This window comes from Heliangelus exortis, chromosome 12, assembly GCF_036169615.1.
Source record: "Heliangelus exortis chromosome 12, bHelExo1.hap1, whole genome shotgun sequence".
Taxonomy (NCBI): Eukaryota; Metazoa; Chordata; class Aves; order Apodiformes; family Trochilidae; genus Heliangelus; species Heliangelus exortis.
In genome coordinates, this window is record NC_092433.1 from 9,752,613 (window position 1) to 9,779,153 (window position 26,541).

The 26,541-nt window shown below is 46.8% G+C and overlaps 1 long non-coding RNA gene across 2 annotated transcripts in view; it reads right to left on the minus strand.

Moving 5' to 3' along the window:
• Positions 1–586: 586 nt before the first annotated feature.
• LOC139801790 (uncharacterized) overlaps positions 587–26,541 on the minus strand; it is a 28,371-nt gene continuing 2,416 nt past the window's right edge. Inside the window, exons 2-5 of one of the 2 annotated variants that reach the window (XR_011728311.1) lie at positions 15,040–15,198; positions 11,001–11,152; positions 1,441–1,540; positions 587–776 (exon numbers count right to left, since the gene is read on the minus strand). This is a non-coding gene — a long non-coding RNA (uncharacterized lncRNA). Of the gene's footprint in view, positions 777–1,440; positions 1,541–11,000; positions 11,156–15,039; positions 15,199–26,541 lie in introns of both variants that reach the window. The other variant, XR_011728312.1, reaches the window with a different exon arrangement.

Here is a 26,541-nt window from a genome sequence, read left to right on the forward strand (position 1 = left end):
AGTGCAAAGGACTTAAAAGTGAGACCCCCTCCTGTCTTCCCACAGTACCAAAATATCACACTCCAAAGATCCTCCTGCTGAGAGCTGAATTCCCCCTTCATGCAAATTTCAAGGACTGAGGCTTGTTCCAAGCATTTCTATTTCAGACTCTTGGTCTTTGACCAAATCTTTGCATTTTGGGCTTGTGCTGAAGACCTGAGGACCATATTTGCTTGCACTTAGGGGCCCAGCCACAGTCCCCTGCACCAGAAGATGTACAAAGGCAACAGAAAACCTGTCCTAAGCGTGTTCCCCCAGATACGTGTTTCCTTACAGGTCCTGGATGCTTTAGGGGCAGGTCAGGCACACACCAGGTCTCCAGCTCTGCCGTGTAGGGAACCTAAAGAACAAACTGATCCATAGGGAGCATGACCCGAAGTGTCAAAACAGGGCCTTTAACATTTTCCACTGCCACCAAACCTGTTTGACTGAATTGCAGGTTAAAAAGGCATTGTGTCTGTAATTGTTGGGCTTTAGAGAGCATGTCTTTTCCTTTAATGAAATACCTTGCTCATTCCATTGGAAAAGGAACCAAAGACTCCTCAGGTTTATGATAAAGTTGTAAAAATTTTATTTACCCCATATTTCCTGCTGGGTTATTTATGAGGCATTTTGTCAGCTCTCATAAAACTGCCTAGTAAAATATATTTTCTTACAAAAAAAATAAAATCATTTGTGTGGAACATCTTGAGAGAGCAGGGAGGACAGAGTTAATGGGATACACACACGTTCCGACCCTGGAAGAAAACAAAACAGAACGAAAGCCAGGCATTGTTGTGCTGCATTAGTTAATAATAGCTTTAGAGCTAAAATCCTGCTCCCACTGATGTTACTGGAAGTTGGTCCTGAATATAAAATAATCAGAGAACCAGCTGCCATGAACTCCAGAGCCACAAAATGAATTTGAAATGCATCAAAGCACTGAGAAAACACACTTCTCATATTGGAATTTTACAAGAAACACCAGCTCAATAACTTATTCTTTCAAATATAGGGGTTTAGATTGATTTCACTTGACAATGGAAGCAAATTGTCACTGAGAGCTGGAACTCAAGGTTCGTTGATAGTTAATACAGCAACTTTTACCTAGTTAAAGTTCAAGACACAAGAAATGAAGCTCCTTGATGTAAACCTGGAGGAAGTCCCATCTTGGTAGTTGTTGCTGAACAAGCAGCCTGGGCAAAGGAAAAGCACAACCCACCCACTCCAGCTTTTCAATTTTGTCTTATGTTTGCATCTTCTCAGTTCTCTGTGGTCTAAATTTTGGGTTTTTTTTGTTTTTTGCAGCAGTGCTTATGTTTCAAATCCTAGTGGGAACCTTGAAGCACTAAGTTTGTTTTGCAGCATAACCCCTAACACCCTTCATTTCAAGCAGTGCAGCTTTGCTCCAGTCACACTTACCACTTGCAGATGAGCATGACACTGGTAAAAAGTCCTTTCCATGCTGCTGCCTGACTTGGATCACTCAGGAACTCAGCAAAGGTATTCTAGCTTGGAGACACTGGGAATATAAGGGAAACAAGAAAACAATGAATACAAGAAGGAAAAAAAAAAATTAAAAAATGAGAGAGAACCAGGGAGGGTTGTTTTAAAAAACCAACAAGAAGGAGATGCTGAAAAGCACTCAGAGGTCTTTTGTTCTGTGCCTGTAGAGCACTTAGGACAACGCAGGCCCAAATTACAGCTGAGCTCCCTGCTCCTGCTGCTGTGCAAAAGTAAAGAAGCAGCAGCCAATTATGGGAAACAGGCAAGGAGCCAGGTTTGCAAAGGTATTTAAGTGTGTAAAGACACACAGGGATATTTATTTCTGGATGCTGGTAAAGGTCCTATTTCCTACAAGAGCCAAGGGACATTAGGCTCACAGCTCCTGCACTTTATTGGTGCCTCCAGGTGTTATCTGTGTCTTTAGGTACAGGTAGAGCTGGATTTACTGCTCCTCTCAGTAACACTTGTTTCTTAAAAGTGGCTCTCATCATGGGGTTGCTCTCCTATGGGCTGCAAAATGTCTTTTGCCTATCAAGGTCCTGCCTCAATCACACAACACGACAGCATTTGGCAATATGCCAGGTCTTGGGGTGTGCTTTCCATGTGTACAGCTATGTTTCTACAGGGAAGAATGGGTGAGCCTGGAGCTGGCCAGATATCCCCTCTCAGCCTGCTGCTGGGGAGAGGAACAGGGCCTGAGCAGGAGTGGCTCCCAGAAAAACAGAGAGCATGTATATGAAGTAGGATGTAACAAAGCTGAGCTTTCTCAAGCAGTTCAGGAACTGGCTGTGATTTTAACACAGTTTCACCAAAGTGGGCCATACTTCCTCCAGCTCAGCCTTGCCAGAAATGTCTGATACAAAAGAAAACGTGCTGTACAACTGCTATATTCTCCCTAGGCTGAAATTAGTCCATTACAGTAACACAACAAGCAAATTCAAGTTGGACTCGCCTGCAAAATTTATCAGTTGCCTAGAAATTAATGCAGAAGTACTCCCAATGCAGGGGGTCTGGAGAAGAGAAACCTTTCTAAAGGCTCTTTGGATGTGACTCTGAGTGTTGAGTAGGTGGAGATGGAGAAGGAAAGCCATTCCTGCTCCAGATATCAAACAAGCTCTCAGGGAAATTCCTTCTACAGCTTAATTCATTTAAAAAGAAAACACCTTTGCTTCCCAGCTTTCAAGAGGTTTTGGCATCCTTTATGGCCAGCGCAGTCGGTTGTTCCAGAGTCAACAGTTTTGGTCAATGACTGACAAGGAAGGGCTGCTTTGCCTCAGTGCACCAGGGAGAAAACAGCAGACATGTGGCAGACACCTTATTTGCACTGGTGGGGCTAAGGCTGCCGACTCAGCTTGCGAAAGGTGAGCTGGCAGGATGTTAGCATACTGCACGCTTTGACAAACCCCTGGTGATGAGAGAGCTGCTGGCATCCAGAGCAATCTGGCTCAGGGGGAAAGTTTCTCCCTGTTGCACCAGACCATTACATTCAAAGGGGGCAAATTCCAAAATTAAAACTACAAAAAGCATCTCCCTGTGCTCCATGCAGGCGCCAGAACATCCAGGGCTTAAGCTGGAAAGCTGGCACGGGTGTTGTCCTTAGGAGGGGAAACACAAAAGGAGGCAGATAGTGGAGATGTGCAACAGCCCCTGCTGAGGTCTCTGAAGAGCTGCCATTGATAGCATCGATCATACCAGCAGACATGAAGCTCACTGCTGCCCTATTTTTTCCTCTTTCTTTGCAACAGGCTATGCTGTGTCTCCTCCCTACTGCCAATTGGCATTAGTGATCAATTTATTTGCATCAAGCACAAGGATATGGATTTTCTGAAGCCAAGCAGGACCCTCATCTAGGGAACACTCTGGAGCTGTTTAATAAAGTTTAGAGACCAAAGAAGCATCCAGGCTTTCCCACCACAGTAGGAGAAGATGAAATTCTTTAATTGTTTGTGTTTGAGTGAAACTCTTATAAAAAGAGGATTTGGGATTCTGAGGAAGCTTTAGAGCTGAGTCTGACCTTAAGCTGTGTTTTTGTAGAGCATCGCACGCACTCACACTGTGCTCCCAGCACCCACCCTGGGAACGCAGCCCTCACACACTCCCCTCTTACTCAGGCACATGGCAGGATTCAGGGAAGCAACAGTTATTTTATCCTATAGTTGGTACAGAATCTTTTGGGGCCTGTGGTCCAGGCTTTGTGGAAGAAGTTGTGCCTCTCTTGGGCAGACAAACACGCAGACATTCTGCATCCCATTATGGCTCAATTCTCCAGTTATGCACAAGTCACAAAGTGGTTTGGATCCCAAACTACTTCTCACTTTGGGTTCTCTCTCCAAACCAAATTTGAGCACATCTACAATGTTTAACCTACTCTTCTCTCACTGTACTCCACAGTGCTCAGACTTTTCCAAAGAGCAGGAAAAGAAATAGGCAAATCAAGTCTAGCTTGTGGATTTGGCTTTGAAGACAGAAATCTTACGGGGCAAGCAATTTTCATATTTTTATTTTTGGTTAGGATTGAAATTCTGTGAGCCTGGTAAACTGGCTGCTATTTGGACCTCAACAAAGTCCTACCTGAGATTAAACCCAAATTTGGAACTAGCAGTAACAATGTGAGATCTGGGAATACAAGCAGAGCAGCCAACAGCTCGGATGCAAACTGGAAATGACAGCTGAAGGATCTGAATCAGAATTTCCTAAACCACAGACAAGCTCATTAATGCTTTAATCTGCCTGTGTGACATCTCTCAGTCTTGATAAAAACAAGCTGGATTTGGGTGTTGTTGGTTTATCCATTTGTTTAAATTGAGAGATGGGGGACCACTGGGGCTGTTTTAATTTTTTTTAATCTGGAAAATCTTTACAAGGTGGAAACTTTGCCTTCCCCCCTTCTTCACCTCACGTTTGCAAGTGACCTGTTGAGATGATGAGGTGCCTTTCCCTTACAGACTCCATGAATTCTGGTGTCATTCTAGATACTCTAGCTTTACTCTAGACACATCAAAGCTGTGGCACAAGCACAGGCTTTAATGAGAAACACTTTGGTCAAAAGATGCCAAGATGCTCAAATGTCATCTGGCCCAGAGTAAATCTCTCTGACAAGGAGATCACGTAACCAAACTGATAATAGAGGGGGAAAAGTTACAACAGGATGGGGTGGTTACTTCTTTTCCACAAATTATCCTATTTTTATTTACAATATCTTTATGAGAAAGAAACAAAGACACCGGGGCATTTCAGCCTGGGAAGTAAACAAGTGAGGGAACATAATGGAGTTCTATAAACTGCTGAGTGGCTCTGGCAAAGGTGAATCAGGAACCTTTGCAGACAGAGGTAGGGAGCAAGGAGGGAAAGTAGGAGGAGGCAGTCAGAACAAACAGAAAGCAGCACCTGGGCAGTGTACACTACTGCCTGGCCCCACCAAGTCTCTGTTTTGAAAAATAATCCTAACGAGGGCTACCAGCCCTGACTAGACCTGGTTGAACAAGCACCAAATCTCTGCATGCTTAACTGAAGAGGAGGGAACCTTTGTGAGAGGTTGTCTTAGCTGTCAGGAAGGCAGATGCTTGCAATCAACCCTAAAGAATTAATTTTTGCTTTTTTTCTTCCCCCTGGAAGTGACATACAGGTGGGCTATGAGCATTCCACCAATCCAAGATAGCAGTCAGAGCATGACACAGATTAGTTCAAATTCTCATGCTACAGTCCTGGCTTTACCACTAGATTATCACATGGCATTAAAAAAAAATTATGCTCTTCACACATGAAGGACATCAAACCAGCAACAGCCAAGGGCCTGTGGTCTAAAATTTGGCTCAACTTGTCAACTTCTAGATGACAATGACAGTCTTTACCTGCTGGTATCTCAGGAGGATGGGACTTTACCTAGTACTGCAGAAGTTTAGGTGTGCCCAACTATTAATTATGCATCTTTGAGTCAGTCTGAGTAGACTGACCACCAGCTTTTCAAGGTGAGCTGGCAGAAGGCAGAACAATCTGCAAACTGAGAAATGCAAAAAAAAAAAAAGGGGGGGGGGGGGAAATCAGTTTTGCATTCTGAAAGAAAATGCAAACTCTGCAATATTTTTGACTTGAATTTCAGTGCCAGTCTTCTCTGATTCTACACCTTTTGGCACAGGAATGAAACCAGTCTAATCTCTGTAACTGGCTAAGGAATGCTCAGGCTTTCTGAAGTCCCAGCCCACTTTGTTAGCTGTATTTCTGAGACAGAGATCTTTCTACTTTTAACATCAATAACACCAGTTATTCTCCCAAAGAATTATTATCAACAATTCCTTTGCTATATTTACAAAGAAGCAGGGCTATTCTTAGGGAAAACACTAAAAAAGCCATTTTATTTAGCTTTCTTGGCAGTTATACAAAAATGTAAGGAATGTAGTCAGTTAAAAACATCAAATCCCCAGCACGAGCCTATAAGAGCTTTCTAATGCATATTTACAGTATAGAAAGCAACCACTTTCCTGTTTTGTAGAACAAACAGGGAACCTCTTTTCCTCCTAGCTGTTCCTGGAGACCAAACATTCAGTTTAACACAGAATGCTGCTTTTAATGGTGTGGGTTGTAAATTTTTAATGCCTAGAAAATGGGACTTTATACTACAGCCTTCTTTTCCTTAAAAGGAATTGGAGGCAAATTTTACTGCTGGTTTTAGGAAAGTTCTGAATTGGCAGCCCAGGGTATCTAAATACTCCTTTAGCCACAGCTTGGTTTGCCATAGGGAACAGCAGGGCTAACTTCTTCCATGCTGCTCCTCATGGAGTTAAGGACAAGCACCCCGGAGAGGGGGGAAACACTATTCCCAAAGGGACCCAGCTCACTGTGAGGACATTGGGATTTGGGCCCACAAACAGGGCACCACACCACCGTTCCCATACATGCAACAGCATCTCAGTGCTTTGCTTCAGCCTCTGAATACCATTAGAAAAAAAAATCTGTCGTAGGGGCATTACTTATGGCTAGGGAAGGAGACTCTGTGGTGCATCCAGGTCACAGCTTTTCTTATGATTCTGGGAACAAATTAAAAATAGAAAAAAGATGATTTTTGCTCCAGGTTTAAGGAGGGGTTAATGGGTTTGGCTTTTACCTGGCGAAAATGGATAAATGTTATCAATGTTATTTGTATTGCACAAGCCCCAGAGGTTTTCAAATGGACACAACAATACCTTTAAACCTCCTTTAAAGAATTATCTATCCCATGGAGAACTTAAGAAACTCAGTCTTTTGGGATTCTGTAATTTAACTGGTACAGACAATGTACCACAAGGAACAATCCTTCACAGGTAGGGATGCAGGTGTTCAGTTCCTCCCTCTTTTTCATCTTTAGCTCAAACCCCCCTCTATTTCTCCGTCGTTTGCCTGTGTTGGAGGCCTCCTGGTCTCCTGAGCCAGACTGAATTTAAAGATCTGGAAAAGCTCCAGATCCCATTCTCCATACATAAAATTATCTCAGATCTCCTAGGTTAGAGTGAGACTGGAATCATACTCCTCTATCCCCTGTCCTCTGAACCATACCAGTGTTTGTTGCTATTCTGTCAGTGGGTTCATCCTGAATCTTCCTCAGGGAGGTGATAAAACTACCTCTGAAGCACTCAACAAGGTTTTGTTTTCATAACCAATGTTCATTGCATTCACCAAATTTCCCTAGATTACTATTTCCCAATTATATTTTTGCCTTGTTCTTATACAAGACAGTGACCTAAAAGGGCAAATTCCTTCCTTGTCCTACATTGAATTTGTGCCGCAAAACTGGAAACGAGCTTGTCTTCCTTTGCCCAAATGGTGTTGGCCACAGCCCTCAGAGTTTCATCCTCCCTCCAACCAAGAGGGCAGCCTTCCTCTCCAGCTGTTCTAAAGTGCCACAGCCCCAGCACTGCCATGGGAAACAAGCATGGCACAGCATCATTTTTACAGCACGAGATGCCAGTGCCTGACAAATGATCCCATGGCGATGCCCAGCTGCTCTGCTGGCACATGCCACAAAGCACCACTGGCTGCTGCTACCCTGCCATGGCACCAGGCACTGCCAGGTCAGAATGAATCCTGCAATGTCCCATCCTGACACCGCAGTGAAGGGACGAGGCCCAGGGGAGCAATTGCTCCTTTCAGCAAATGATGTGACACCAACTGGGAATTCCATCGGCTTTGTGCTTCCTACCATAACCACAGGCTCCTCTACCATCCCAGAGAAATCAGAACTGAGCAAGGCTTCACCTGAAGAAAACCAGGCAAGAAAATGACTGCACTTGAAGAGAGCAGGAGGAAGCCAGGGACTCTGCTCAGGCTGCCATGCGCTGTCATGTAACAGTTTCATCATTGTAGGAAGTGTCAATAAGATACCAAACAGGGTAAACAATTGTCAGACAGATTTTCACAGAGCCAGTTGACTGGACCATGGCTGCTTTGTACACAATGCCAATGCAGTGTCATTTCTAATGGGGGAATTTATACAGTGTAATTATGTCAGAATTTGCTCCAGGCTACACACTGTTGCATTATAAACCTGGCCATTGCCGTGTGATTAGTCAGAGCTTTAAATAACACTGAAAGTAATTATATCAAGCAAGTGAAGAAAAGTGGTGCATTCCAGTGCTTGCCACATAGCAGCCCCTGAAGGGGGTTAGCTAACGATGATGTCCCCCTTACTGCTGGAAGTTTTGGTACCTTAGGCCACATCCTGACCACCTGACTCACAAACAGTTTAAGGACCTTCTTAGTTTGGCCCCTGTAATTACGGAGCAGAGGGGACTTTATGGGATTTACGATAAGATTCCCAGATGATTGAGTGTAGGTGCATGCGATTGAAATGCAAAGAGTGTGAAGGCTGCCACACATAGCAGTCATATGGCCAAAGGGGCTTTGCATCAGAGAGATCTCTGTTGCATGGTTTTAGGCATAGGTGGATGTCAGGCATCTTTCCACCAGTGGCCTGAGGGTTAAGAGCTCATTTGCCTCCTGATGGTGGCACCGGAATGAGCAAGGCTCCTCCAGCCCTTTGTGAGCATGCTGTCACATTGCCAGTGCTTTGCAGAAGCGAGGGCTCCATTCAGGAGGGACAGAAGAAGGATCCAAGAGAAAGTGATCACTGGACTAAGGGTGAGCAGATGACAGGGTTATGTGATGCTCCGATTTTGCACTGTCAGAAACTTGTTGGCATCCTCAGATCCCATTTCCCAAAAAGAAAAAATAGATTCTTTGCTCTCCAAGTCATGCTGAGCTTCAGTCCTGTGAGTGGGACAAAGCTGGCTATTACCTCTCTTGCTCTGGCCACGCTCCCTCTGAGATGTTACAAACTATTCCAGTTTGTAGCAGCTCTCCTGAGGGCTGTCACAATGGTTGGGAATTGTCTTGGAGCATTTTTTAGATTGACTCAGTCCTGCCTTCATTCCGTGCTCCCTGTTACATAGGATGTTTCCCCTTCACTTTACCCTCTCTTACCATTAAGTGGTCAGCTGGACCTGAAGCAACATGGTTATACCTCTGAAGAGATCATGGGATCTGAAGCATCTGAGATATTGCAGCCAAATCAGTCAGAAATCTGCTGCTGGTGGTGATTTACAGCATCTGCTGTAGAGGAGACTGTAACACTCAAGTGACTGTACAGACACGCTTTTAGATACTTTTTTTCCTCAGAAATTAATGAGAAATCACCACTTAAAAAAGAAGCCACCATTTCTGCTTCTACCTGACCTGGAGAACTAGAGAACAACAACTACTTGTGGTATTCTGGCATTTCTGCTTTTGTCTGGGATGGGAATTAAATCAGGCTCTAGATTGACAATAGAAATAATAGAATAGTGGAGGACTAGCCAGATCTTTTCAGATCTCAGCAAAAAAGTTCCCTTTGGGTTTATGAGCAGATGTTCAGAATAGTTGTAATTTGCTCTGGACTGATTCACCCTGCCCCTTCCTTTGACCTGATGAAGAGATGACCTAAGCCCCAGGTTGTGCATCCTGGCTCAGCTACAGCTGTGCTCTGTGCAGAGGTGTCTGTCTACAGCTGCTTTTCATGGCTCCCATCCAGAGGTTGCCACCTTTTCTGGTCTGCCAGCATAACTATTTGTGTTGTCAACTATTTGTGTCATCACTTCCCCAGCTTTATCAAAATAGTTCTGCTTACAGAACTACAGTCCTAAATTAAATGGGCTTTAAAATACAGAAGCCACATGGATCTTCATTGGGATGGGACTAAGAGGAGGGACTCTTAAACAGCATGTTCAGGTCAATGCCTTGAGCAAGGACAAACATCCACAAAAGACATATGTGAATGAGCATTAAAACAATAGGGCTGGAAGCAGCACTCTTAGCCAGCCTCTCTGCTGAGCAGTGGTGTCCTACATGGTCTCCCTCTTTTCTGCTCCCTTTCTCACTTGACCCTGTAAAGAACTGCCTCAACATGTAGAGCTGGCATAAAACTAACCCAACCAAAAATTACTTTCTTTTTTGAGGCTCAGCATCCTAAGCAGGCTCAGAGCAGGATTCAGTGAGCCCCAAAGTCAGCAGGAGGGTGGAAGCTGCTGTGCCACCACAGCCCAGCTACCTTACTGTGACAAGGTATGTCTTTATAGGTCTTAGTCTCAAAATCTGCATTGTCAAGGTGCTGTGAAAATAAAAAATGCAGTGGGCAACAGAGAGGGAACTGATCAGAGGTAAATTTGAGTTTCAAATTAGAGAAAGAAGGGGGTGGGGTGAAGAATGAAGGGTGGTGAGAAAAGAGATGCATTTTTTGAACAAAGCAGCAGTGTTTTATGGGACAGGATTTCTCTTGACTTTCTTGAAGTCTGACAATTTTATATCCATTCTAGACTGTAATTCCTAGTCATTTTAGCTCATGTCATCAGCTGTTCTAATGAAGCCAACCTTATAAAACTCCTGCTATATTTATCAAACGTGCAGTCACATTTGTGCATACATTGTGTACATCAACTATGAAAAAGGAAGTGAAAGCCAATACCCTGATCAAATTTTCCATCTGAGGTGCTTTGCCTCAGTGTAAGTAGCTCAAAAGTATAAAAAAATCTTAGATGGCAAGTAAACCAGTATGTGCTTTGTTGGTTGGTTAGTTTGCTGCAATTTACCTTCAGCACCATCCTGGTCTGGAACACCTGCATGTTCACTTGGACTTGATTTAATTTTGAAATGGGGGGGATTTTGACAGCAGGGGGACTTTTTGCTAAGGGCTCCCTTGTTGCTTGTTAATAAGTTTGTCATATTCAAGTGCAATCAGTGACCTGGGAGCATAGGAGAGCAAGTTCTGGCTAGAGCTTGCCATGGCTGTGCTGCTCTTCCTCTGACCACTGGAGTGGGGAACTAGAAGACCTGGTCTGTTGTGGCCATGCCTTTGCCTGGCTCCAAAGCATTAAGGGTAGTGTGGGCTTAATCTTACCAGTGTCCCAGGGTACCCAGCCATATCACCTAACACAGAGGGGAAACCAAGCAAGGGTTCACTCTGAGCTGCTTACCTGCTCCACCCCACAGCACTGCTGGATATGGCAGGCGGGAGATGCTTCAGTCCTGAACTGTACTGGTGAGCTGTGGCTCTAGGCTGGTCCAGTCACTGTTATGAGATACCTCAGGAAAGTTTTCAGGGATCTTCCCACTTCTTCCAGCTACCCTGCTTGAAGGAGAAAGAAAAGTTACTCTTCTGACATCTTCAAGAGTCTAGTCATTGATGCAGAAGTTGCGTGCAGGCAGGGATGCCACACAGTATAGCCCTGTATTGCTCATCAAAACACCTCAGTAAGGTGCTGAAATGAGCAGGTTTTGCCCTAAAGAGTGACCCAAAGGCCTGAGAAGATTTTCCCCACCTGAGGGCTGCTGAGACCTCATCAGACCCCTCAGTCTCCGTGGTCCCTCATCCGTGGGTCTCATCCCCAGCAGTGGATGACCCTGGCACAGCTTCGTAGGGGAGTGAGCAAGGCCAACCAGACTCTGGCTCTGAATGTGCCAAATTGTTTTGGTTCCTTTGACAGAGCTGATAGGAACAGATTCCAGCAAAGCTGAGGGACGCATGGGCTGTCAGAGTATCAGTCAGTGCCATGTGGGGACTAAGGGACTTCAAGCTTCAAAACTAATAAGACCCCTATCATGGACTGCACCAGAGTTGTGCAGCCCCAGGGAATTCAGCCAACTATGGGAACGATACAGCTTCACTTTTGCTTGCCCTTCTTTAGCCATCTCTGTCACCTTTCCAACACCAAATTTCTTGTATTGTAGATGCCAGTGGCTCCCAGGAGCAACAAGGGGAGGGGCAGCACTTTTGGAGTAGGAATCTCACATGTACCCAGCTGCAGCCCCACAGCTACCTGTACCACAAAAAAATAAAATCAGGGGCCTGCAGGAACTGGTGGCATTGAGCATCCTGGTGAAAACTGCGTGCTGGTGAAGGGACAGAACTGGTCCCCACACCGAACCCAGGCAAGAAAAAAAAAACCCAGAGAAAAATAATTGTTATAATCTCCTATACTAAAATGGTCTAAAACATTAATTGAAGTGGCTTTGCTCCTTCTCTTGGGGTTTTTTGAAATAAATTCTGTGGCTTATAGTGTTAAAAATTAAAATGATGAAGTGATGAAGATGATGTTGGGATGAAGTGGCACAGCTGAGTGGGGCTAGCAGAAGGGATGCTTTGACAGGAGGAGGAAAATGCACACTGGAGAAAAAGGAATGAAGACTGGTGGAGGGAGAAGGCCATGGTGTGGAAAGGAGACCCTTTCAGCAACAGCATCCTGGGAGCTGCAGCCAGTCTTGCTCCCGGCCCCCCAGCCTGGTCCAACTGCAACATCTGTTACACTTGAGCTTTGCTTGGTTAGTGGCATGTTTGTTTAATTGTGGGCCTGGTTTGTTATTTTGCTTCCCATTAGGAAGCTGAAGAAAGGAGGAGGAGGCTGTTTTCATTCTGGGGAGCATTTTGCCAGGACAATGAGGTTTTTTTCCATGGCACTGGGTAGTCAGAACTAGCTGTACCGCTCCTCCAGACAAGGCAGACGCCTCCAGAGCCCATTGTTCAACCTGATGCATTAAGGGCTCACACTTGTAATTTTGGCGCTGATCCCCCTCTCCCATTGTGTGAGCAGAATGGGCTGAAAAAGGAGTCTGCCCTCTTTATCTGGCAGCAAGAAAAGGAGGCAGCGGCTGTGGCAGCGGCTCCTCTGCCCGCCAAGGTTTTTGCTCTCCTGTGGCAGCAATGAGGAAGCTGGGGGGGGGACAGTGGCTTTGAAAGCTTCCCTGGTCACTCCCAGGAAAGTCACCCTACTTTTACTCTCAGCTGTAGTTCCTTGGCCTCCCTCCAGCTTTTCCAAATACATCACTGAGTATTTTGGAAAAATGACTTCTTCCTGCCTGACCATTCAAGATTTTTTTTCGTAATCATAAAAAAGAGAATTGTTCAAAGGAAAATTTTCTAGTGCTGGACTGACAGCACTAAGGAACAGTACCTTCTGCTGCTCCACGCACTGCAATGGAGGACTTGTGAGGTTTGCCTGTTTCTAAGGACTGATCTCTGCTGGCTTCAGCTATGATTTAACAGCCACAGTGGGGCAGGGCTCTGTCTTCCTTCCAAACATGCACCTTTTACATTGCAATCACCATCTTGCCATGCCTGCCTCGGTGCACAACCTCAGAGTAAAGGAGGCATCATCATATCTGCTACCTTCAGCAAGCCCTTGCCCTCCACTAGCATGAGCCATCTGAACAGCAGTGTATTTTCCTGCTGAAGCCACACATGGACAGACTGACCTGCTACAAACTCCCCTCTGCCTGGCAGAAATCCAGCCCCAGATTTTGCCAGCCACAGCTCACTTGATTTTCTGTACAACACGAGATTCCAAGGCAGCAGAAGTCTGTGGGTGCTGCCTGCATGAGAGCTTTAAGCCGTGGAAAGTAAACTTATTTGAGACCTGGTACTAAAATGACTTCACAGGACACACTGGAGAGCTCCCAGCTGCTTGGGCACCAGCTTCAATCTCAGCTGGTGACAAGAGGACGGTGGGGCACAACAACCCGTGGTCAGAGGCTTGACAGTGCTGTAACTTAACTTGATTTTAAGGTCTGCACGGAGCGAATATTAAAGCAAGGTCTCTGTGCTGCAGGGCTAACTGAGCCAGGAGACTCGGTTACAGAACAACGGTCCATTAGCACAGGAGGCAGAGCAGATGCTATCTAGCTGCGGTATTATCCCTTGCTGTTCTAACTTAGCTTTGGACAGTTAAGATCTTGATGACATTATGAGCTGGGCTAGGGGCAAACTGTGGCCACAGCCAGATTAATAGCACAGGCAGGGCCTTACTCGGGAAGTGCTCTCCGATACCACAGCTCCTCACTGCCAGTGCTGCTCCTCTCCCGGACTCCCCTCATCGCACTCAGAAGCACCGTGCCCTGTAGCTGCATCAGCGCCATCGCTTGCAAACCAGCACGCTGAAATAAGATGAATTTTTAAATAAAACCACTCAGGAAAACACATCGCCAAATGACATCCCCGGCAAGCAAGAGGCAGGGAGATGTTCAGCGTGGGATGATGGCAGGACAACCTCTTCCGTGGTGTTCAGCCCCTCGCCTCCCAGCCAAGTATTTACCACCCTCCAGCCGAGGGGCGTGTGATGTTTGCTTAAGCTCAGCCTGGTTTCACGTTTTCGCAGTGATATGATAATTGCGTTTAGATAGCCCTGTCTCTCTCTGCTGGGCTTTTCACAGGGCTCTCCTGGCCCCCAACAGGGCTAATTTAAAAGCGGCTCCTCTCTCAATGACATGCTGCAATGTTTTCAAAAAGAAACAACCAGCAGCGGCTCTGTGGAAAAATAACAAAGGGACCCAATTACAAGCAAATGTGTTGAAGGGTCCCAGGGCCGTCTGCGGGCAAATTAGGGCCAATTAAAGGTCAAAATGATTTAAGGTATAAGGACAAGACAGAGAAGGCAAACAATTGGTCAAATTCCTGCACAGAATAAGCATCTGCTGCTCACTCAGATTATATTTTCGTGCCCAACAAGTGAAAAAACTTCAGTTTTGGAGTTATGTCTGATTTTCAAAGTGTGTAATTCATACTTTCAGTGCCATACATGATTAGGAAAGTGCTCGGTGTGCTCACACTCAGCAGTCAACCTCCAATGAGCCCGGCCAGAACCTGGCACATGGAAGCCTGAGCTGTCCCCAGGCAAGCTTGAGCCCCGTGGCAGCAGAAGGCGGCAACTCTGTCACCTGAAAGCTGTGCAGAGGGTTTGCCCGGGCTATCACTGCAAAGGGGTCTCAAATGTAACACTCACTGCTCCAGGTCCTCACTGGCCAAGTCATGGCTGGGGTTTGGACAGCAATTCAATCAGGTTCACTCAACTCAGCACAAAGTTTGTCATTTTCTTTGGAAAAGTGCTGCATGCACCAGAGAGCCAGATGGCTCCCCAGGGGAAATGGTGACCTGTCATGTTGTGTGACAGCCCTGTCCTGTCCTCCCACTTCCCCTCCTGCTGCATCACTACAGCCCACATAGACAAGATCGCCTTCACCCACCTGAGAAAGCCAAAATCTCATCCAGAAATGGTCCAGCAAACAATTGCTCATCCAGCAAAAGTCCTTTTACAAAGCTGTAAATGGTTTGGGGACTTCATACCAAGTTTCCTTCCAGGATCAGTCCTACTGCCTGCAGCCAGCATAAATATCCTAGCAGTGCTGCAACAGAGACAACATGATAAATACTTTCACCAGATCTATTTAAAACCAGAGAACATTTTCAGCCTGCTGTTTTCTGTTGAATTTCAAATTAACACTATGGAGGAGATGGCTTTCTCATTGTGATTGTTATCCAGAAACAAAAAGCTTGGAGAAGGTTTGAACTCCTGATCTCTCCCCTCCATCTTCCCTGGTTCAGCATGGATGAATTAACAGTGAATGAGTGAGATTCAAAGCAAGGAGTGCTCTGCCTGGTATGGTGGACACCACAGGGCTTGGGTGAGCAAGCCCACACAGGGAGACGGAGGTCTCATCTCATATTCATCTGCCCGTGTCCATCACTGTCACATTTTAGTAATGGACAAAAATTTGAAGACATAAAGCTGTTTTTTTGTTGTTCTTCTTCCTCTTTTTTTTTTTTCTTTTTTTTTTTTTTTTTTCACTCACAAAGAACAAGTCTATTTGGAAAAAAAAAGTTACCTGGATTTAGATCTCCCACATCACTGGGGTAACAAGCACTGAAATTCATGGGAAAGACTCGGGGCAAAAGAAGACCTGACATGGTATTTTGAATAGCCCATTATTCTGGTTGGCTTTTTGTAAGAAATTAAATTAAACTATTCAGTGAGAAATGGCACCAATGGTTTTACCCAGTTATTCATCATCCCCATGGTACCTTCATCATCTCTTATCTGAGCTGTTTGGTAACAGCTGATTACTGATGACACATTTACTTTAAAAGGCCCATAAACAACAAGCAAACAAACAAAAAGCAGCTTAAGCCCATTTTACCAACAGTTCTAAAACATCCAACCCTGTCCCATCTCATCCTGCACCCTTCCTACCATCTGCAGCTGGAAAACGACCATAAAGCAGTTTTGTGCAGTCACATGTAAATCCCCCGTCACTGTTAAGGCGAGAGATTAGCCTGTTAACAAAGCTACCTTGTCACCTACCCCACATAATCCTTGCATTTCAAAGTGTAATTTTATTGAGCACGTTGGAGCTGATATCTGGTGTGTGTTATTTATTTATTTATGCAGTTTAATGGTTCCCGACTTTTTAATTTTTTTTTTTTAATTCACCTGGTGCTCATTTTTTAAATTTTTTTTTTTCCCCTTTCTGAAACCAGTGACTTCCGGAAAGGCAGCACCTCTGCCACTTGTATTAATTTTAATGCGTTTATTTAACCCTTCGGGGGCTGAGGTAGTGCAAAGATCCCTCCCTCCTCCTCTGCCCACACTTTTCCGACACGACAGTCCGTCACCACACCGTGCCGTACGGCTGCTGGTGCAGCGGAGTATCCTGGCCATAAATCTGTCAATACAAAGAGAACAACGCGCACACAAAAAATGCGGCTAAAACCAAGAAATGTAGCATAATTACAGGTTCATTATTGCAAACAAAAGCATCCCCCGATCCCACCCCTTTGGCAGGGACGGGAGCAATTCAAACAGGCTCATTATGTAGTTACCTAGCCAGGGTCAGAGTCTCCTGAATAGCTGCTCTGGCTCTGCTCATTATCCGGCCCCGGACGCCGGGAATGCGCCTGGTCGAGCCGTGGAGGTGCAAGAGAGCTGGGAGCAGCGAGGCTCCAAGTCTGCTCTCCCCTCCCTTCCTACCTATTGTTATCTCCGTCCTCAGAAGAAGATCTGCCTTTGTACTCGTTTTAAAGTGCGCTTAGCCATGGCAAAAGGTGCCGGCTTGACCGCCTGGGAGTCTGCAGTCTGGTGCTTATCTGCCCAATGGGTACAACGTGAAAAGAGGAGATCTGGTGTAGCAGCAGACACGGGAAGAGGGGCGAGAGGGGACAGCAGTGTCATTTCCATTGCCTGCTACATTTCTCTTTGAAAACCGCCTGCTGCAAGGATGCCAGCTGGCCAAGGCACCACAGCTCACCTAGCAAACACCATTCTGATTGGAAACAGCTCACATCTAACCGGGGCTGGAAAAAGCACAACTTCCCAACTCATCCTGAATTTCCCATAAGTCTGAGGGAACTCACAGCACACCAAACCGGCACGCTGCCCTGGGCCTTCAGCCAAATCTTTCCCCCAAGATATCCCCTCCAGTCCTGTGCAAGCTCATGCTCTGTCCCTCCTGCTCTGCACCCATCCCAGATGTACAAGCAGCCCAGGGACGCAGCCAGTGCTTTTGGGACATTTCCAGCCTGTGCTCCCTTTCTCACCAGGCTGTGAAGCGGTGTGAAATCCCCTCCAACACCACGTGCCTCTTCCAGAGCCACAGCTTCCCTCTCCGGTGGCTGAAGAATTGAGGAACTCCAAACGGCACCGTCGAATATTCAGGGAACCTGACAGCCCCCTTCCCCTCTGCCTGCAGCGGCGGTGAGCGCCGCCAATGTGCCCACGCTGAGCCTGCCTCCATCTATAACCCAAATGTCAAAACATTTCCTCTTGCAGCCCCGTTCGGCCGGTGGTAGCCCCGATCCTGGGTCCCAGTCACGCTGCTTTTGGGGTCTGCCTCGCCGAGCCATTACTGTCACCGCCCCACTGTGTGTAGATAAGAATAGGCTGCTTCTTCTGACTCATTTAGCTGAAACAATGGAGCCACCAGAGGCCAAATGAATCCCTGGTGGTTTCAGCAGAGTTACACCAGGCTAAATTTGGTCCCAAGTGTACAATTAGCACAGAGGAAAGCACGGTGTCATGACAGCCTCTTGGCTCTCCCACACCAGGCTCACCCTCTCTGCTGAGCAGCTGGGTGCTCCCTCTTGGCCACCTCACTCCTCGTGTCTTGCCATTTCTGGGCACTTTGAAGGGTACCCTGCAAGGGGGAAAGGCAACTCATCACCAGAAGTTTTTGCCCAGAGAAGGGCAGATCCTGTTTCCCTTGGTAATTAGGAAGAAAGAGGTGGTCCTCCCTACTTCAGGCTTGCAAGGAAACAAAACCCATTCCCTGCAGGCATCCTCTCCAGTGCTGGGCAACCTCCTGCTGTTTTTGGACATGCTGAAAGTCTCTCTCAGGTCTAGAGTCCAGTCCCCTTTATGGGCACTCAACAGACCTTTAAACTCAGCTTTGACCAGTCTTTCATCATCATAATTTTGTCAGCAATAAGATGCCCTCTAGTAATAGCTAGGCCACTAAACCACAGTTTTCCAGCATGTTTGTATTTCAAATGCTGAGAAAATGTGTTTGAAATCATACAAAAATTTTCTTTGGTGACTCTGGGCTGACCAGGCACTCTGGGAAGGGAAAGCATTGCCCATCTGCTCCCACAGCCACACAGAAGTGCTGCACTTCAAAGAAAAAAGGAGCAGAAATAAATATTAGCAAATAATTTAAAAAGCAGCTAATCAGACCTTTTTAAACTCCAGAAACACTTTCTCAAAAAAATGGTTTTATGTGTCAGGCACAAACAGAGCCTGGATTGCAGAGTTACTGCAGTTGCCACTCTGCAGCAAGGTGGGGGCAAAGCCGTGCTGGTAATGGCCCAATGTAGGATCAGGGCTTTGCTCTAACTCAGAGAAAACTTCTGCTAACCTCAGAGAGTGTGTGTGTTAGAAAAAAAAATTAAGCAATGAAAAAGCATAATTTTTTTTTTTTAAAGGGGAACAAAGAGCAGAGTGTGGGACTGGAGAAGGTCTGTGCTCAGTATCTCCCTCCTCATGTCCCCCTGCCCCCTCTGGCTCCACATCCCAGAGCCTTTTCAAACATACAGACTTCTCATTCCTTTGACAATTCTTCAAAGGCTCCAGCATTCGAGGGAACTTCCTGTTTCATCGCCAAAACCTCGCTTTCTTTTCCTTTTCCAGACTATTAAAACCTGCACTAACGAAGCGGTGTTTGCCGCATGTCCGATGACCCTGCCTGCTGCGTGACATTAAAGTTATCCTGCTCAAGGTGTTTTGGGCCTTGCAAACCCCTTCTGACCCCTGAGTTTACTGCTGAACAAAGTCTTGTTCAGCTTGACACTGGAAAATAAATTTCCTTCCTCGCATGCCCGTAGAGGTTGTTTTAGCGTTGCATGGGGCTGCGTGTATTATTTTGTTATTGTAGGGTTGCTGCTGACAACTGATCTGCACGCTGCTTTGTTGCTGTTGTGGGGTTGCTTTAAAATCCTAGGCTCCTGGTCTTAGTTTCATTTATTTATTTTAGGAAAAGGTAGTTTTTAAGGGTTGAAAAACAAACACGTTTAAAGACATACCAAGACACGGCGAAGAGATGGTGCGGAGAGGAAATCCTGTCAAATCCAGGGCCTCATCTGCCCGAGCTGTGCCCCTCGAGTGTGGCCACGTCCTCACCTCCTGCTCTCCTGCAGCCTCCCAGCAGCAATGACCAACTTGTGATACTCTGCGTTTCTGCAGTGCATATTAATGTCACTGTGAAAACAGCACGGCATGAACAATTCTCAATGGCTTGAGTTACTGTAAAAACCTTCACCAGACGTGGGGGTTTAAAAGTTCAGATAAAGGAAGAGGTGGAAGGAGAAGGAAAGAGAAGGGGGGAGGAGAAGAGTGAAGCACTGAGTTGAATGATGGTGTGTGCTGATGGTGTTTGGTGTGATGGGCAGCATCCCCAGTGCTGCCATGGAACACCTTCCAGGCTGTGGTAACCCTCTCTGGCTGGGTGACCAGGTAGCACAAAGGACTTTGTAAAATCACAGAACTTCATCCCAGCATTCAGCTCACCTACAGTATCCCTAAAGCCTCCTAAATTTGCTCATTCCCAACCAGTGGAAGAGCTCAGTCCCCAACATACCTCAAGGGCAGTGACGGTGGACAAGTCCAGACTCCAGATGTGACCAGAGTCACATCTGGGGCTCATTTGCCTTATCTGCTCACTTTCTTTATCAGGGAAATGGATGAGTTTGGCCAATACTGGGAAGGAGTTTAAACATGCAACAACGCATCCTTCCCAGCAGAGCATCCACGGCTTTGTTGTGAAAGGGGAGACTGAGAAGACAATGAAATTAAGGGGAGAGACTCCTGTCAAGCTAAATAATTAAGTCCCAGGGTACATAATTGATGTGCTCTTCAAGTGGACCCTAAATCATTTACAAGGCTGGTGTGTAACCTGACATGTGCAGCTCTGGCATTACAACAGAGAGGGACAAACATCCCCCATGGCAGGACGAATTGAGCAGGGCATCTCCAGTGTGGGTAACACCACCTGGGGACCCCACCAAAATCTGGCTGGGTTGAGGTGCTCCTCCTGCCTACTCCCACCCTGCCCCAGCTGCTGCAAGTAGAATGCTTGCCACTGAGACACCACATTTGCTTGGTGTTATGCTTTGGTAGATGAGTAGCTCCACCAGCCCAAAGAGGTTCACACAGCAGTACAGAGTGGTACAAGAGAGAGATGCTGCTGTTTCTCTGATGAGATTTTTTTAACCAGCTTCAACTGAGCCCAGCCTCAGCTGAATCCTAAATATCAGCACCATTTGTAACACACCTACAGGTTTTTCCCCCTGCAATCAGAGAGTCAAACTGGGGCACACCTGAAGCTTACATATATGCTCTGCTGAATATGGGTGTCCCTGGTCAGTGCTGCTTGGGAACAGCTCTTAGTTTCTCTCCCAACAGATATGCTGATCTGTGCCCCTAACCCAAGTGATGGAGCAATCAATATACAAATGAACCACTGGATGAAACAAGGCCACAAGGGATGGGGCTGAGATGGTCCCTGAGGGTTCACTTACTGGGCTGAAGTGGAGGACACAGATCCTGAAGCTGACTGTACTATCCCATAAGAAAGACATCAATCTTGAGGGCTTTTCCCACTGTCACTTACCCACAGTGCTTTTCCCTGCCCCATCAGTTGCAGAAGTCACATGGCACCATGCATCCCTGTTCTGGTCTTTTCTTTTTTCTTTCCCTCAGTCTTTTTCCACTCCATCATCAAGAAAAAAACATTTCTGCCCTTCTCATACCTTCCTGCAACCCTAGCACCTGCCTCACAGGAGCACCAAACACACCACGAATCTCCTGGGCATCACCCAGCCTGATGACAAGGCACCCTGACCATGGAACAGGAGCACAACTCAGGGCTGTCTGCTGTCGTGCACACCAGTCCAGTGACCGGCATGCTGGCTCCCTGCCAAAAAATATCACTGTTCCCTCCTAGCTGCCCCCTGCTCCCAGTATTTTGACAGTCAGCTTGATGGGCTGAGTGTGTCACCCGGAGCCCCCGCCAGCTCCCCTCCGCCCCGTGCCCACCCCAGGCATGCGCCGTCTGCCTGACACTGCCTACAAACTCTATTAGCTTTGTAATTAAAAACAGCTGTAATCTGATCAGGTGGAGATCACGGTTACAAAATGAAGGAAGCCATTAGCAGGAAATGTTGTGGTTCAGGCAGACATCAAATCAGTTTAAAGAGATTGGATTTCATTGTTTTTATACAGTTACTCCATTACTATAATGCACTGGGTCCATTTAAGCGGCTGGCTAGAAGGAGTGCTCATAAGGCAGTAGTGACATCTATGTGAAATGAACGGCATAAACAGCAAACTCTGAGGAGATAGCAGTGAATTTACACCCCTGCTCTGCAGTGAATATTAATGCACTGTGAGCTCCCAGAGCGGGGTTTGTTAGGGACCTGATTTTCCTTTCTCTTTCTCAAGTCTCCATCAGTGTTGACGGCGCCTCTGTGGGGCTGGGACAGCCTCCCCAGCACAGATCAGAACTAAGGGCCTTTCCTCTTTCCCCCCCCAGCCACAAACCAAACCACGGGTCCAGTTTCTCAGTAGCAAGGTGGAGTGAGAACTGAAACCACAGCAGCCACATCACTTTGCTTCCTCCTGGCCTCTTTGCCCTGTGTAAAGACCATCCAGTGGTGACAAAAGCTGCGGAGCAAAGTATTTATGTTCTCACAAGGGATGTCACCTTAAGGAGGAAGAAACCTGTGCTTGAAAGCATCAGACTCTGGCCCAAGCACTGACAGCCCAGTAAGATGCATGATGTGACCCCCAAGTGTTTCCACCTTCGCAAAAACTTCTGGATCCTGCTTTTAATTTGGTCCTGCCCTGAGATCTATAGCCAAGACATAGCTCAGGTAGCAAAACCTACATCAAGAGACACACAGTGGCCCCTGACGTTTCCAAGGCTGATGATGGTCATTACAGGAGTAAGAAGGGTAGAAGGTGGCTGGTGAGATGATCTGGACCAGCTTGCTGTGAAAAAGCACAGACAGAAGCCTTATGAGCTGCACTTGCACAGGCTGCACTCTGATTTCAGCCTGTCATCTTCATACTAACCCAGTTTCTACACATACAGGCAACCTCCTTCCTTCCTTGCCACCACTTATACCCTGTCTCCTGTCCTCCCCCCCTTTCCCTTTCTCACCCCAAACTGTATCAAATGCATCAAAGCCTGAGTAAATTATGTTCCCTTTGACCTGCTGGAAGCAAGTTCAGCCACAGTACATTAAAAGAGCAGAGGCTGAGGTTTCATGGTCAGTGAAGGCAGAGGTGGAGGAGGAACTGCAGGCCTCACAGCTGCATCACTTTTGTCTTTAGAACTGATGTCTTCAGCCAAGTTCAGTGGCACTCAAGGCTGAGGTTTGGGGCTTAGCCTATATGGGAAAATGGGGAGCAGTTGGGAAGCTGGAAGGTGATTTCTGAGTAGTCCCTGCATCCCTCTCCTGCCCCAGCCAGGTGGTCTGATCCAGTGCTGCAGCTGCCATTGCCTCCTGCTAACCATCTCTGGAGGTAACGGGTTGGATGGAGGTCCTGAGGGCCTGTGGGAGGCAGTGAGGTCAGGAGGAGTGAGACCACCAGGCTGGCTGAAGCTCTGCAAACCCCTGCCTGGGTGCAGACTCATCTGCTGGCATCCACAGCACATGCTGGACTCATCACAACCTCCCAAAACTCTCCCTGCCTGCCTGTTTTCCCCAGGCACAGTCTGCCCATTGAGTTCATTATGCTATGTGAGCAACCTGGGCAACTTCACATGGGTTTGGGGTTGGGCTTGATTGCAAATAATGCCTGTATCTTTGCTGATGATGGCTGCGTAGGCTGTGGCTTGCTGCAGGGAGGAGACCTGGAGCTGGCAAGGCTCAAGAGAGATGCTGTGGGGGAAACCTTACAGGCTCTATCTGAATAAGACCACCAGTGCTCCCTGTTTCCTGCCAGTTTTCCCTGATATATCTGATGTCCTGATGCAGAGGGTGCACAGCATCAGTGCAAGCCTCAGTAGCAGCAACCTCAGCACCCTGTGCACAGGGACGCATGTTGAGAAAGGGAATGAAACCAGAGAAAAGTGCCTGGCTCTTACATACCACCTCCAAACAGGACAATGAGTAAAATGATGGTAAAACACCCTGTTGTCCTTACAGGAACAGAGGTGTACAGGGACTGGCCATCATCTCCCAGTGCTGGGCCTGTTCATGCTCTTGCATCTTGACTGTGGGGCTGCTTCTGCTGTGGCTCTGGGTGTCGTGCAGACTTCGGAGCACCCTCCTCTGAAATCTCTGTGGTGGCTGTGCCAATCCCCAAAGAAGCGGCATTGAATCTGGAGCCTATGAAGCCACTGCCAGAAAAATAAATATTCAGGAATATTTTTAGCCTGCTCTTGTTCAGAGAGAATTTCTTTGTGTCCTTCTGAGGAGCTCGCCGGATCTTTCATCAGTTTGTTTTTCTCATTAGCCGGCATAAGCTTTGTTCTTATTTAATAAAGATTAGGATCTGCTGCCTCCAGCCCTCTCTCTGCTCCTCCGTCAGGCCGTGGGGGCTCAGGCTGCAGTGACATGTTTGATGTTGGGCCGCGGAAGTTGAAATGAAGGACAGAAGCTGGCCAGGGTCTTGAGTTTGCTTCCCCAGAAAAGCCCTGTCCTGAATCCCCCCATTCCTGGCACTCTCCACTGAGAGCTGCCCTGCAGGGGTAGAGGGGAAAAGGATGGAGCAGAGTGATTGAAAACTGCTGCCTCGATTGTCCAGAGGTTTTCAGGTTCATCTGGCTCAAACCATTGCAAAGGTCTTGGTCTGAGCCATCAACAGACAGTGAGTGGGGAAAGCGGGATGGCTGATACAGGCAAGCATCACCCATGCACAAGCCTAATAAAACAGAAGATGTGCCACAGATGGGGGAACAGGTTTTTCCAGCTTCAAAGGTCAGAGAGATGCGACATCTCCCATGCCTTTGTAAATCATTGGAGCCTCCTAGTTAGCAAAAAAAAATTAAAATCTTGCTTTTCTTTCTTGTAAGCTGAGTCATTCCTTGGAAAGAAATAGGTTTAAAACAACAAATATGAACCAGAATAAATTTTATGATCTCCAACAAGAAGGCAGTGGGGTCATCTGAGCTTTAAATGTCTGATCTCTCTTGAGAGCCCCCCCTGCACTACACTGCTCTGGTAGGACCATCACTGCATCTAGCAAGGATGAAGGTCACTGTTCACTAGCCTGGCCAGCTGCAGAGCACTGCAGGGCAGGACCTGGTGCCACATCCCTGGGACAGGGACATTGAAGGGGTATGAAAGCAGGATCTGCACCCAAACTTAAGCTCCTGTATGTCACTTCTCACTTTCTCTCTCCACTGCCAACAGCATGGACCAGATGGGCATCGCTCTGCACCTCGGCTTAGCTGCCCCTGAAGCAAGAGTACATCTACCTTGTTAGAAATGCTGTGGTTGCTTACTTGTGCCAACACATATACTTAGGTCTGTACAGATCTAGTACTATTAGCATCATTATATATTAGTGCACTTCTTTCTTAGAGGTTTTTATTTAAAAAAAAAAAAATCTTTAAACACTCATGCCTGGTAAGAAGGCTCCCATTTCTAGCAGGAGACCCTATTTGCATATGCGTAATTTTGAAGGGGATGAATAACTTCATGGCCAATAATATTTATAGCTTTGCCTTGCACAGAGAGATAAGGGCAGAGGAACGCAGGGCTCCGGGGCAGGAGCTGTTTGCTGAGAGGGGCTGGGAAGGAATCCAGTCCCCACCCTGCTGGAACCTCACCTGCGCCCAGGTGCGCGCTGGCCGCGGCGCCCATACCCCAGCCAAGCACCAGCCACGGCGTAGGGTTGGATACCAAACCTCCTAACTCACTCCAGCATAGCTGGAAGGGGAGGAGGAAGGAGGGGGAGACCAGAGGAGGAACAGCAGGGAAGGCAAATTTTAGAAATACTTTTTTGAACAGTCTCAGTTGTAAACGAGCTCACCCTCACCATGTTTGTGTCACTCGTGTTTGCTGCCCCGGGGGCTATGTGAACACACAAGTTTTCCTGGCACGGTCGCACTTGGAAAATCAGCTTCCAATCCATATATGATAGTATTCATGGAAACCACAATTCTAATTTACATGCACTGATTTCCCTGCCAGAAACCATGCTGCCGTCCAACCCGGGGACAAAAATGCCACCCTGTGACTTCCCTGCCCAATCATGACCAACCGATGCACTTCAAAACTCAAGTATTTTCCAGGGAATGTTTGCAACCCACAGTTTAAAAAAAGAAAATCTTCCCCAAATTCACGCGGTGGCTTAACATCGTGACTGCATTCAGGAAGATTTCCTTATAGGTATTTCCCAAGCCAGAGATCTACCCTCACAAAGTAAAACAGAAATAAACCCTTGACAACTAAATCTTTCAGATATACAATTGCTTAAATATCCTTCATTCAAAATTTCTCCCTTGTTTTCTCAAGTGCTTTACACCGTGCTATGGAGATGTACTCACAGGTCACCAGGAAGGAACCTGGCCTTTTTAAACCCCTTCTGCCCTGGCCAAAACCAGGGAGAGATTCTCCTTCCTCTCCCCGTGCTGCGTTCAGCACAGGGACCTGCCTGCTCCACTCCAGCTCGGTGCAATGGAGCAAAGGTTGGGGAGGTAGGGAAAGAAAGCCCTTAATAAAGATAAAATCTATTTCTAATGTCTATAAAAACCAAACCCAAATTCCCAGTTACTTCAACGTGAGCTGTGGAGTTGGGGTAATGGAGAATGGGGTTATTTATTAATAGAAGGGCATTTCAATAGAGATTGAAGGAGGTGATATAGACCAAATGGAGGCATTTACAGAAATAATGTTCAGGAGGTTTTACAGGAGGTTTTACCCAGCTCAACCAGGTGTCTCAACACCATGTCCTGGGAATGGCTGCCTCTCATTCTCCAGAAAGGGTGTTTTGGGGGATCTGCATGCCCACAGAGCCTGGCCTTCACTACATTTCCCTCAGACCCAGCTCTTGTTTCCACCTGGAAGTGGAGCGATAAGAACAACTGCAGAGGGGGGATATTTGTTTCAGGGTCCTGATCTTGCTGAATTTTTTGGAAAGCAGTGTGATGCTGATACATCCCCCAGCTCAGACCCTCCTACCCCCAGCCCAGGGAGCCACAGCCCCTCTGCCACACTCCTCCTGCCTTCACTCCATCGTTTGATTTTAA